This window comes from Paramacrobiotus metropolitanus, unplaced genomic scaffold, assembly GCF_019649055.1.
Source record: "Paramacrobiotus metropolitanus isolate TYO unplaced genomic scaffold, Prichtersi_v1.0 Parri_scaffold0000009, whole genome shotgun sequence".
NCBI classification, from domain to species: domain Eukaryota; kingdom Metazoa; phylum Tardigrada; class Eutardigrada; order Parachela; family Macrobiotidae; genus Paramacrobiotus; species Paramacrobiotus metropolitanus.
The window spans coordinates 1,816,085-1,826,954 of NW_026570229.1; positions in this window are offsets into that span (position 1 = coordinate 1,816,085).

Below are 10,870 nucleotides of genomic sequence, written 5' to 3' on the forward strand. Positions count from 1 at the left end.
CTGATCTAGTGGCTATATAGGCAAGTAATGGCCACAAAAGCGAAGCGATGATGGCGGTAAGATGGCCGGAAAACATCCGGAAACCATAAAGAACGGAAAAACCTAATTATCGATTTAGAATAATTGGTTAACTGGTACAAGTCCTAAGGCGTATTTGCATTATGCAGTCCTTATTTAAGATTAAACCATATGAAGCTGCAAATGAAAGAAAACACAGTACACCGCGTGCACGCATACGGTTCATATAAGCACTTCTTTCATACTGTTAGCCGAATGTTTTCGTTACAAATCTGGAGATTATTTTGACTGGGGTCGGGACATTTTATTTTGTTCCTTCGGAACACCGGTAATTGGTTTAACAAACCATATGTGCTTAGTTTTATCGTGAAATCGGTCCTGCTTCCAGCTGAAAAATAATAGAAAGACGTTCTAAATTAATAAAAGTGGGGTAGACAGTACATAAGCTCATCGTACGATGTTATGCAGACATACTGCAGCTGTATAATAAAATCACAAAGTCAGGGGAATTATTTATCGTGATCAAACACAGAACAACCATTCGTCAGCGGTTAACGATTATCGCATAACTATGACTCATCCCCAGGAAAAACACACCGGTAGACATTAGCCATTGTTGACGCAGCGTTTTTTCTGGAATTCCATCCGCTTCCCGGGCGAGTGGTGCCTGACACTTGACAGACAGCAATCTGTATCCATTTTAATCGCTGAATATGTCATACATTCCCATTTCCCGCACCGCTTTGTATAATCATATAATAGTGCGTACTACGTACTACTACGTACTCCATACTGTTATGGAGTGTACAATGTACTGTACACTGTATAGCGTATACAAGCTTGTCCCGTAATTTCTAACGCAGCAATACAGCGACAAATACAAATTCGCGGATTACACATAACTCCAATGTTAATAGTGTGGCACGCCACGCCACACTATTAGCACACTGTACAATATAGTTATACAGTACATGCATTTGGCTTGGCTGACATGCATTGCGGAAATAGCGATCTAAGTTACAAACTATGGTTATAAGCTATAAAATATCAACTTTTCTCCTTTATAATTCCTTAAAATCTTGAGAGGAGTGGTATCTGTAGACGTAGTGAAGTGCCGATCGTTCATAGCGCGAACTTCATTCAAGCTAAATACGCGCTACCTTATGCGCATATTTTAATTATGCGCGCGTACATAAACAACAAATTAAAATTTATAATAAATAACAAATAATAAATAACTGATATATACTTATAAATAATAAATAACTTATATAAATACGAGCACATAAATAAATGACATATAAATACAACATATAGAGGGAAAAACAAGTCCCTTGTACTTCTGATGTCCGCCGACTGGCATTTTACGTTGTGGGTATACATGGTGCTTATGTACCGCGCCTGATTTAACCGTATTTATTGCCGTAACGTCACACTCCAGGCGGGTGACGGCAGCAGTGCAGTGAAACGGGCCGAGTAGATTTGTTTTCTCCCTATATAGATATAAATACATTATATTATAATGCGGTATGATTACAGCGCATCAAATAACGTCTATGTTTTCAGTTTCAGACGATTTTACGGTTTAGTTATCGAGATCTAAAAAATATGTCAAGTTGTAGTTGCCGGTAACCGGTAACTTTTTTCGGTGAAATTTTTTTTGAAATCTGTTTTCAGATTTGAACTCAGCGCTTCAAATAACATAATATACGTACATATATAATATATTACAGTATATTATATATATTATACATTTATGTGAATATGCAAATATATTATATTATATTATGTCTGTAATACTTATATAGATCGAAATTGGGGGGTGCCGTTTTGATACGAAGGTCCGCCACACCCATTCTGACCCACCCCAAAAGTTTCCGTCATTAAAGCGTCCGGTACTAAATGTGACCTTACATTTCCAAATCACGTGATTCATTGCGTTCACCCGATTTCGAGATTTCGATGAACCGGCTGAACCCACTATCAGACCGAAAAACCACCTGGTGATCCTTTTTTCTCGCGTCGAATCATTTTGGGTAGTCGGCAAAAACTTTTTTCCAAAAGGTCACCCGCCATAGTTATACACTATAAACGGTCACGTGACTACCGAATCTGTAATAAGCAAAGGTCACCCTTTTGATATTTTTACACTTTCAGACTCGGGAAGAGAAACCGAGTCGACCAGTACGTAAAACTCAAGTTTGAGTTCAAACCTGGACCTAAATCCAGAAACACTTCCGGCTACCGGAAGTACACCCGCCTGAACCGCGGTACGATTGTGTTACTGGACAATTCAGTACCGCCGGACCAGGGACCGGTCCCCGATCCCCGGAATTACTGTTTTACTTGAATCCCGTACTTCCGCCGGCCCGGCCGCCGTCCCGGTCCGTGGACTTAACGTAATACTGGATTACAGTACTCCAGCCGGACCGGGGCCCGCCCCGGTCCGCGGGGCTACTCTAATACAGGTCTCCGGCATTTCCGCCGGACCGGGTGCCGCCCCGGTCCGTGGGGTTACTGTAGTACCGGATTCCTGTACTTCCGCCGGACCGGGAGCCGGTCCCGGTCCCCGGTCCTATGGTGTGCCGTTGCTAAAGGTCACGCGGTCCGACCTCAAAATTTTTTGCATTTTCGAGCTTCCGAAGAAAAACTGAGCTAAACGGTCCATATAACGCATATGCTTTACTGCTATGGGGCCGAGACCCGTTAAACCCCGCCTCCCGACGATCCGGATTGGTCGGGGGGCGTTATTATGTCTGTAATACTTATATAGATCGAAATGGGGGGTGCCGTTTTGATACGAAGGTCCGCCACACCCATTCTGACCCACCCCAAAAGTTTCCGTCATTAAAGCGGCCGGTACTAAATGTGACCTTACATTTCCAAATCTGAAGATTCATTGCGTTCATCCAAATTCGCGATTTCGGTGAACAGGCTGAACCGACTATCAAACCGAGAAACCACCTGGTGATCCTTTTTTCTCACGTCAAATCATTTTGGGAAGTCGGCAAAAACTTTTTTCCAAAAGGTCACCCGCCATAGTTATACACTATAAATGGTCACGTGACTACCGAATCTGTAATAAGCAAAGGTCACCCTTTCGATATTTTTACACTTTCAGACTCGGGAAGAGAAACTGAGTCGACCAGTACGTAAAACTTAAGTTTGAGTTCAAACCTGGACCTAAATCCAGAAACACTTCCGGCTACCGGAAGTACACCCGCCTGAACCGCGGTACGATTGTGTTACTGGACAATTCAGTACCGCCGGACCAGGGACCGGTCCCCGATCCCCGGAATTACTGTTTTACTTGAATCCCGTACTTCCGCCGGCCCGGCCGCCGTCCCGGTCCGTGGACTTAACGTAATACTGGATTACAGTACTCAGCCGGACCGGGGCCCGCCCCGGTCCGCGGGGCTACTCTAATACAGGTCTCCGGCATTTCCGCCGGACCGGGTGCCGCCCCGGTCCGTGGGGTTACTGTAGTACCGGATTCCTGTACTTCCGCCGGACCGGGAGCCGGTCCCGGTCCCCGGTCCTATGGTGTGCCGTTGCTAAAGGTCACGCGGTCCGACCTCAAAATTTTTTGCATTTTCGAGCTTCCGAAGAAAAACTGAGCTAAACGGTCCATATAACGCATATGCTTTACTGCTATGGGGCCGAGACCCGTTAAACCCCGCCTCCCGACGATCCGGATTGGTCGGGGGGCGTTATTATGTCTGTTATGTCTGTAATACTTATATGTCTAAATGTGACCTTACATTTCCAAATCTCAAGATTCATTGAGTTCATCCAAATTCGAGATTTCGATGAACCGGCTGAACCGACTATCGGACCGATAGACCACCTGGTGATTCTTTTTCTCGCGTTAAATCATGTGAGGTAGTCGGCAAATACTTTTTCCAAAAGGTCACCCGCCATAGTTATACACTATAAATGGTCACGTGACTACGGAATCTGTAATAAGCAAAGGTCACCCTTTCGATATTTTTACACTTTCAGACTCGGGAAGAGAAACCGAGTCGACCAGTACGTAAAACCCAAGTTTGAATTCAAACCTGAACCGAAATCCAGAAACACTTCCGGCTACCGGAAGTACACCCGCCTGAACCGCGGTATGATTGTGTTACTGGACAATTCAGTACCGCCGGACCAGGGACCGGTCCCCGGTCCCCGGAATTACTGTATTACTTGAATCCCGTACTTCCGCCGGCCCGGCCGCCGTCCCGGTCCGTGGACTTACGTAATACTGGATTACAGTACTCCAGCCGGACCGGGGCCCGCCCCGGTCCGCGGGGCTACTGTAATACCGGTCTGCGGTACTTCCGCCGGACCGGGGCCCGCCCCGGTCCGCGCGGTTACTGTAATACCGGGCTGCGGTACTTCCGCCGGACCGGGGGCCGCCCCGGTCCGCGGGGCTACTGTGATACCGGACACCAGTACTTCCGCCGGACCGGGGCCCGCTCCGGTCCGTGGGGTTACTGTAGTATCGGATTCCTGTACTTCCGCCGGACCGGGAGCCGGTCCTGGTCCCCGGTCCTATGGTGTGCCGTTGCCTAAGGTCACGCGGTCCGACCTTAAAATTTTTTCGCATTTTCGAGCTTCCGAAGAAAAACTGAGCTAAACGGTCCATTTAACGCATATGCTTTACTGCTATGGGGCCGAGACCCGTTAAACTCCGCCTCCCGACGATCCGGATTGGTCGGTGGGCGTTATTATGTCTGTTATGTCTGTAATACTTATATGATTAGGAAGGGGTGGTACCTACCTGATACGAACGTCCGCCACGCCCACTCTGACCCACCGCAAAAGTTTCCGTCATTAAAGCGGCCGGTACTAAATGTGACCTTACATTTGCAAATCTCAAGATTCATTGCGTTCAGCCGTATTCAAGAATTCGATGAACCGGCTGAACCGACCATCAGACCCGAAAACGAACTAGTGAACCTTTTTTCTCGCGTCAAATTATTTTGGGTAGCCAGCAAAGACTTTTTTCAAAAGGTCACCCGCCATAGTTATACACTATAAATGGTCACGTGACCACCGAATCTATGGTTAGGAAAGGTCACCCGGGTGACCTCTAACCGGTTTCTGACTCAGGAAGAAAAACTAATAGTACCTGTCCATAAAAAACAACGTTAAAGTTTGAAATTACCGAAACCTATTAAGCCACGCCCACAAACCCAGTTACATAGGTAACACGCAACCACAAGTAGTGACCAACAAGTATTTCATACTATTCCTGCTCACAAAAACGTGACAAATCAAATAAAATAAAAATCTTTACCGTTACCAGTGAATTACTAGGTAACCGACCCTATGTCATGGTAACCACTGCAGTAACAGGTACCGTTACAACGGTGGTAGCTGATACTGATATCGTTTTGGTTACCGTTTTATTAGTCACATTAGTAGCGGGCACCGCTACTAATTTAATAACGAAAACCTGTACTACCGCTATCATTGTAGTAACGGGTACCGTTATTAAAGTGGTAACGGGCACCGTTACCATGGTGACAACAAGTTACCAACAATGTTTACAGAGCAAACGATTGCTAGCGGCGTCGCAAACTAAGATAACGGCTTTGCAATCACAGCAGACTGTACGGGAAGTCAAATAGGGGTGCTTTGGACTTGGTTACATATGGTAACCATATATATTACAATGGTACCGCTACCGTTACCAAAGGTCATGGGGTTAGATACCAAAATCTTTTACTTTTTCGGACTCAGAAAGAGAAACTGATCAAAACCGTCCATAGAACACATAGTTTTGTGCCACCGGGCCATTTTCACTTAAACCCCGCCTTCGGACGATCAGGATTGGTCGGTGGGCGTTATTATGTCTGTAATACTTATATGATTAGGAAGGGGTGGTACCTACCTGATACGAACGTCCGCCACGCCCACTCTGACCCACCGCAAAAGTTTCCGTCATTAAAGCGGCCGGTACTAAATGTGACCTTACATTTGCAAATCTCAAGATTCATTGCGTTCAGCCGTATTCAAGAATTCGATGAACCGGCTGAACCGACCATCAGACCCGAAAACGAACTAGTGAACCTTTTTTCTCGCGTCAAATTATTTTGGGTAGCCAGCAAAGACATTTTTCAAAAGGTCACCCGCCATAGTTATACACTATAAATGGTCACGTGACCACCGAATCTATGGTTAGGAAAGGTCACCCGGGTGACCTCTAACCGGTTTCTGACTCAGGAAGAAAAACTAATAGTACCTGTCCATAAAAACAACGTTAAAGTTTGAAATTACCGAAACCTATTAAGCCACGCCCACAAACCCAGTTACATAGGTAACACGCAACCACAAGTAGTGACCAACAAGTATTTCATACTATTCCTGCTCACAAAAACGTGACAAATCAAATAAAATAAAAATCTTTACCGTTACCAGTGAATTACTAGGTAACCGACCCTATGTCATGGTAACCACTGCAGTAACAGGTACCGTTACAACGGTGGTAGCTGATACTGATATCGTTTTGGTTACCGTTTTATTAGTCACATTAGTAGCGGGCACCGCTACTAATTTAATAACGAAAACCTGTACTACCGCTATCATTGTAGTAACGGGTACCGTTATTAAAGTGGTAACGGGCACCGTTACCATGGTGACAACAAGTTACCAACAATGTTTACAGAGCAAACGATTGCTAGCGGCGTCGCAAACTAAGATAACGGCTTTGCAATCACAGCAGACTGTACGGGAAGTCAAATAGGGTGCTTTGGACTTGGTTACATATGGTAACCATATATATTACAATGGTACCGCTACCGTTACCAAAGGTCATGGGGTTAGATACCAAAATCTTTTACTTTTTCGGACTCAGAAAGAGAAACTGATCAAAACCGTCCATAGAACACATAGTTTTTGTGCCACCGGGCCATTTTCACTTAAACCCCGCCTTCGGACGATCAGGATTGGTCGGTGGGCGTTATTATGTCTGTAATACTTATATGATTAGGAAGGGGTGGTACCTACCTGATACGAACGTCCGCCACGCCCACTCTGACCCACCGCAAAAGTTTCCGTCATTAAAGCGGCCGGTACTAAATGTGACCTTACATTTGCAAATCTCAAGATTCATTGCGTTCAGCCGTATTCAAGAATTCGATGAACCGGCTGAACCGACCATCAGACCCGAAAACGAACTAGTGAACCTTTTTTCTCGCGTCAAATTATTTTGGGTAGCCAGCAAAGACATTTTTTCAAAAGGTCACCCGCCATAGTTATACACTATAAATGGTCACGTGACCACCGAATCTATGGTTAGGAAAGGTCACCCGGGTGACCTCTAACCGGTTTCTGACTCAGGAAGAAAAACTAATAGTACCTGTCCATAAAAAACAACGTTAAAGTTTGAAATTACCGAAACCTATTAAGCCACGCCCACAAACCCAGTTACATAGGTAACACGCAACCACAAGTAGTGACCAACAAGTATTTCATACTATTCCTGCTCACAAAAACGTGACAAATCAAATAAAATAAAAATCTTTACCGTTACCAGTGAATTACTAGGTAACCGACCCTATGTCATGGTAACCACTGCAGTAACAGGTACCGTTACAACGGTGGTAGCTGATACTGATATCGTTTTGGTTACCGTTTTATTAGTCACATTAGTAGCGGGCACCGCTACTAATTTAATAACGAAAACCTGTACTACCGCTATCATTGTAGTAACGGGTACCGTTATTAAAGTGGTAACGGGCACCGTTACCATGGTGACAACAAGTTACCAACAATGTTTACAGAGCAAACGATTGCTAGCGGCGTCGCAAACTAAGATAACGGCTTTGCAATCACAGCAGACTGTACGGGAAGTCAAATAGGGTGCTTTGGACTTGGTTACATATGGTAACCATATATATTACAATGGTACCGCTACCGTTACCAAAGGTCATGGGGTTAGATACCAAAATCTTTTACTTTTCGGACTCAGAAAGAGAAACTGATCAAAACCGTCCATAGAACACATAGTTTTTGTGCCACCGGGCCATTTTCACTTAAACCCCGCCTTCGGACGATCAGGATTGGTCGGTGGGCGTTATTATGTCTGTAATACTTATATGATTAGGAAGGGGTGGTACCTACCTGATACGAACGTCCGCCACGCCCACTCTGACCCACCGCAAAAGTTTCCGTCATTAAAGCGGCCGGTACTAAATGTGACCTTACATTTGCAAATCTCAAGATTCATTGCGTTCAGCCGTATTCAAGAATTCGATGAACCGGCTGAACCGACCATCAGACCCGAAAACGAACTAGTGAACCTTTTTTCTCGCGTCAAATTATTTTGGGTAGCCAGCAAAGACATTTTTCAAAAGGTCACCCGCCATAGTTATACACTATAAATGGTCACGTGACCACCGAATCTATGGTTAGGAAAGGTCACCCGGGTGACCTCTAACCGGTTTCTGACTCAGGAAGAAAAACTAATAGTACCTGTCCATAAAAAACAACGTTAAAGTTTGAAATTACCGAAACCTATTAAGCCACGCCCACAAACCCAGTTACATAGGTAACACGCAACCACAAGTAGTGACCAACAAGTATTTCATACTATTCCTGCTCACAAAAACGTGACAAATCAAATAAAATAAAAATCTTTACCGTTACCAGTGAATTACTAGGTAACCGACCTATGTCATGGTAACCACTGCAGTAACAGGTACCGTTACAACGGTGGTAGCTGATACTGATATCGTTTTGGTTACCGTTTTATTAGTCACATTAGTAGCGGGCACCGCTACTAATTTAATAACGAAAACCTGTACTACCGCTATCATTGTAGTAACGGGTACCGTTATTAAAGTGGTAACGGGCACCGTTACCATGGTGACAACATGTTACCAACAATGTTTACAGAGCAAACGATTGCTAGCGGCGTCGCAAACTAAGATAACGGCTTTGCAATCACAGCAGACTGTACGGGAAGTCAAATAGGGTGCTTTGGACTTGGTTACATATGGTAACCATATATATTACAATGGTACCGCTACCGTTACCAAAGGTCATGGGGTTAGATACCAAAATCTTTTACTTTTTCGGACTCAGAAAGAGAAACTGATCAAAACCGTCCATAGAACACATAGTTTTTGTGCCACCGGGCCATTTTCACTTAAACCCCGCCTTCGGACGATCAGGATTGGTCGGTGGGCGTTATTATTTACTTTTGAACTCAGGAAGAGAAACTGATCAAAATGGTCCATAAAACGGATAGTTTTTGTGCCACCGGGCCATTTTCACTTAAACCCCGCCTTCGGACGATCCGGATTGGTCGGTGGGCGTTATTATGTCTGTTATGTCTGTAATACTTATATGATTAGGAAGGGGTGGTACCTACCTGATACGAACGTCCGCCACGCCCACTCTGACCCACCGCAAAAGTTTCCGTCATTAAAGCGGCCGGTACTAAATGTGACCTTACATTTGCAAATCTCAAGATTCATTGCGTTCAGCCGTATTCAAGAATTCGATGAACCGGCTGAACCGACCATCAGACCCGAAAACGAACTAGTGAACCTTTTTTCTCGCGTCAAATTATTTTGGGTAGCCAGCAAAGACATTTTTTCAAAAGGTCACCCGCCATAGTTATACACTATAAATGGTCACGTGACCACCGAATCTATGGTTAGGAAAGGTCACCCGGGTGACCTCTAACCGGTTTCTGACTCAGGAAGAAAAACTAATAGTACCTGTCCATAAAAAACAACGTTAAAGTTTGAAATTACCGAAACCTATTAAGCCACGCCCACAAACCCAGTTACATAGGTAACACGTAACCAGAAAAACTAATACATCCTGTCTATCCAAAACGGCGTTCAAATCTAAAATTACCAAAACCCTCTAAGCCACGCCCACTAACCCAGTTACGTAGGTAACACGTAACCACAAGAAGTGACCAAGAAGTATTTCACACTATTTCTGCTCAGAAAAGCGTGGCAAATCAAATAAAATAAAAATCTTAAGCGTTACAAGTGAATTACTAGGTAACCGACCATATGTCATGGTAACCACTGCGGTAACAAGTACCGTTACAACGGTGGTAGCTGATACTGCTATCATTTGGTACCCGTTTTAGTAGTTACATTAGTAGCGGGTACCGCAACTAATTTAATAACGAATTAGTACAACAGTGATAGCGGTACCGCTATCACTGTAGTAACGGGTACCGTTATTATAGTGGTAACGGGCACCGTTACCATGGTGGTAACGGTTACCAACAAAGTTAACAGAGCAAACTGTTGCAAACAGCGTCGCAAATGAAGCTAACGACTTGGCAATCACAGCAGACTGTGTGGGAAGTCAAATAGGGGTGCTTTGGACTTGGTAACATATGGTAACCATATATATTACAATGGTAACGCTACCGTTACCAAAGGTCATGGGGTCAGATATCGAAATCTTTTATTTTTTTGAACTCAGGAAGAGAAACTGATCAAAATGGTCCATAAAACGGATAGTTTTTGTGCCACCGGGCCATTTTCACTTAAACCCCGCCTTCGGACGATCCGGATTGGTCGGTGGGCGTTATTATGTCTGTTATGTCTGTAATACTTATATGATTAGGAAGGGGTGGTACCTACCTGATACGAACGTCCGCCACGCCTGGTTTACTTGGGCAGCACTGGGACGTACGACTCGGTACCGTTATAACAATAATGCTCATGAGACTCCAATATACGCAGGAGATGGTATTCAACGGTTTTGCACTTTTTTAATAGCGGAGTTTTCAAAACGAATAAAAACTGTAAAATTGGACAATGTTTGGTTTGCCTGGGTAGTACCGAGACGTACTGCTCGGTACCGTTATAACAATGATGCTCAT